Below are 3,689 nucleotides of genomic sequence, written 5' to 3'. Positions count from 1 at the left end.
TGAGTTAAACCCTTTTTTAGCTTTAACTCAAAAATAAAGATCATGAGACTGTTATAACATTAATTTTAAAAACACACTGAAGTAAAAAGTGCTATTTTTCAGAAAGTACAATTTTTTCCCTACTACATATCAACCTGGAGTGATTTCAGTTCTCCTGTATTAAAAGCTGGACTTAAAAAAAAAAAAACAACTAGTATTGTAATACTTAATATAATGCTATTAATCAGTAGTGGCTGAAGTTTCAGCTGGACCCCTATCAGTATCTGAGTTCTTCTTTTTCCTGCAGGACCTTTTGGTTTTGCAAAACTTTGCTTATGTGCATGCTGCTCAGGGTTTACTCCTTCATAAAGGAAGTCTGCAGTCAACTCATCCCCATTTCTATCTCATTTTTCTAATAATATCCATTTGTAGTTGTCTGTCTACAATTTCTAGCAGCAGGCTCTTTCAACTAGAATACAGCATCCATTCTCTTGTTCTCCACGTGTATCCAGTCAATAAATAAACAAAAACAATGGACTCCAAATAGTCTCCTTCATGGGAATGCTTATATAGAAAGAAATAGTAATGTACTTTATCTTTGGGAACCCACTTTGGCAAATCTTTTAGTTCTATATTTGTTATGTTGGCCAAAACTGTAATTTAACTTTTATATTTATTTCCAGTTGCATATAGCTGAGCTGTGGGTTATCCAATTTCTCCAATGCCTAAAATATTCTCAAGAAATAGGAAATGCTACTCCTTGCAATGTGTGATGCTCAGTGTCCACACCCATGACAGTTAGTACCTCATTCATTTTAATGTCTTAATTCTTCCTCAGCTGCAGTTCACAGGGCAGGAGAAGATTGTGACAGAAAACATTTTTCACATTCATGTAATGATATATCTTCCAAATACTTCATCCTTAATGTGGCCACCTCCAAACTTCTGTTTCAGAGTTGCTCTTGTGGCTGCATACAACATTTTTTGACAAACATGAGAATGATCTGGAGACCACACAATGACTATTCATTCACACCCCTGGGCATTCAAGAATCTAACCTGAATAATATATAGCACAGTCGTTCATCCTCCAGCTAGGGTGAGCGAAGCAAACCCAATCCTTATCCCAAGAATCTGAAGGGTAACTACATGACCCAATCACAAGTTTCTCTGTTTACTGATTTCCATTCCAGAGATGGAAGTACTGACATTAAAAATGGATTGTCATGCAGAAACATTTCAATAAATATTTTCAGAAGTCTGTATTTCCCATTTCTTGCTCTGGCAAAGATATCCTTAATATCCTCAGTTGCTTGGATGCCGGTCTGGTGGGACATGCTGGCGGCCATGGGCTCCTCACTCTGGCACTGAGTACAGGGAACAGCCCCGGCTGGAGACTCTAGGAAGTGGCCTACATTCTTTTCAAGTACACGTGGAACATTTTTCAGGATAGACCATATGTTAGGACACAAAACAGTCTCAATAAATTTAAGAAGATTGAAATCATATCAGCATCTTCTCTGACCGTAATGTTATGAAACTAGGAATCAATCACAAGAAAAAACTGAAAAAGACACAGACATGGAAGCTAAATAACATGTTACTAAACAATGAATGGGTTAACAATAAGATCAGAAAGAAATCAAAAGATACCTTGGAACAAATGAAAATGAGAACACAGTAACCCAAAACCCGTAGGACACAGCAAAAGCTGTGTAATTCATCATTGCAGGCCTACCTCAAGTAATAAGAAAAACTCTAATCAACAATCTAACTTTACATCTTAAAAAAACCTAGAAAAAGAACAACAAAGTGCAAAGTAAGTGGAAGAAAGGAAATAAGGAAGATCAGAGCAGAAATAAACAAAACAGTCTAAAAAAAATGCAAAAGACCAAAGAAACCAAGAGCTGGTTCTCTGAAAAGATAAACAAGATTGACAAAACTTCCACCAGACTCAATAAGAAAAAAAGAGGGGACCCAAACGAAGAAAATTAGAAATGAAAGAGAAGAAGTAACAGCTCACAGCAAAGAAATACAAAGGATTGTAAGAAAATAATGCAAACAAGTATATGTCAAAAAAATGGGCCGTCTGTAAGAAATGGATAACTTCTTAGAAACACACAGTGTTCTAACTGAATCAGGAAAAACCATAAAATCTGAACAGACCTAATACAGCTAATGAAATTAAAGCAGTAATGAAAAAACTCCCAACAAACAAAAGTCCTAAACCGGGTGATTTCACAGGTGAATTTTACCAACCATTTGAATAGAAATTAACACATATACTTCTTAAACTCGTCGTCGTCGTCGTCGTCGGCAGCCGTCCGTCTCGAGAGACGATGGCGTAGCTTCCTGAGAGTCTATCTGCACCGCCGAGAATGGCTGTGCAGTCCGACTCGGGAGTGACAATCCCTGCCGCACTTGTTACAGGTGAAGGCAGATGGCTGTTGTTGCTGCTGTTGACGCTGCTTCCGCCTCGATCTTTTCTGGACCGCCTCCTCGTTGCGCGCAGCCTCCGCGCGTGATGTACCTTGCCTGACCGCGAGCCTCCAGGCTAGGCGGTCGTCTGCTTGAACTTCCCATGTGTTGAGATTGATGGAGCATTGTGTCATGTCCTTTTTGCAGATGTCTTTGAACCGCAGTTTTGGGCGCCCTGTCATCCTCTTGCCTTCTGCTAGCTCGCCGTAGAGGAGGTCTTTGGGGATACGGCCTGCATCCATTCTTTTGACATGGCCGAGCCACCTGAGACGTCTCTCACTAAGAACTGCATGCAAACTGCTCATATTGGCTCGCTTCAGCACCTCGGTGTTGGGGACCTTATCCTGCCAGGTGACATGCAGGACGCGTCGCAGGCACCTCATGTGGAAGCTGTTGAGTTTCCTTTCGTGCCTTGCGTAGGTGGTCCACGTCTCGCTGCCATAGAGGAGAGTGCTGAGTACGCAGGCTTGGTAGATGCGCAGTCTGGTTTTCTCAGTGAGGCTGGAATTGTTCCACGCTCGCCGGTTCAGTCTGGCCATAACTGTGGCTGCCCTGGCGATTCTCCGGTTGACCTCCAAGTCGACTGACAGAGAGCTCGAGATGGTGGACCCGAGGTAAGTGAAGTCGTTGACAACCTCCAGGGTGTATCCGTCGATGGTGATGCATGGGGGAGTCCCTGTGCCTTGAAATTCAAGAGGAGAAAAAACTCCCAAGCTCGTTTTATGAGGCCAGCATTATCCTAATTCCAAAACCAGATAAAGACACTACAAAGAAAGGAAATTATGGGCTAAAATTCCCAACAAAATATTAGCAAACTGAATTCAGTAATACATATAAAAGATCATACACCATGATCTAGTGGGATTTATTCCTGGGCTACAAGGTTGGTACCATATCCACAAATGCAAGGCACCACATTAACAAAATGAAGAATAAAAATCACATGATCACGTCAATAGATGTGGAAAAAGCAGTTGGTAAAATCCAGCACTCATTTGTGATAAAAAAAAATAAAAATAAAAAACTCTTAGCAACATGGAATACAGGGAACACACCTCAACATAATAAAGCTATATATGAAAAACCCACAGCCAGTATCATACTCAATGGACAAAAACTGAAAGGGTTTCCCTTAAGATCAGGAACAAGACAGGGATATCTGCTTTCACCACTCATTCAACATAGTACTGGAAGTCTTAGCCATAGCAATCAGATAAGAAGAAGAAATAAAA

At 40.7% G+C, this 3,689-nt stretch overlaps 1 pseudogene; it reads right to left on the bottom strand.

Moving 5' to 3' along the window:
* Positions 1 to 219: 219 nt before the first annotated feature.
* On the bottom strand, positions 220 to 1,382 carry LOC149997283 (twinfilin-1-like; annotated as a pseudogene).
* Between the last annotated feature and the right edge of the window lie 2,307 nt (positions 1,383 to 3,689).

Source organism: Furipterus horrens, unplaced genomic scaffold (genome assembly GCF_987537825.1).
Source record: "Furipterus horrens unplaced genomic scaffold, mFurHor1.1.pri manual_scaffold_11, whole genome shotgun sequence".
NCBI lineage: Eukaryota > Metazoa > Chordata > Mammalia > Chiroptera > Furipteridae > Furipterus > Furipterus horrens.
This window is presented reverse-complemented; position numbering and strand designations above follow the sequence as displayed.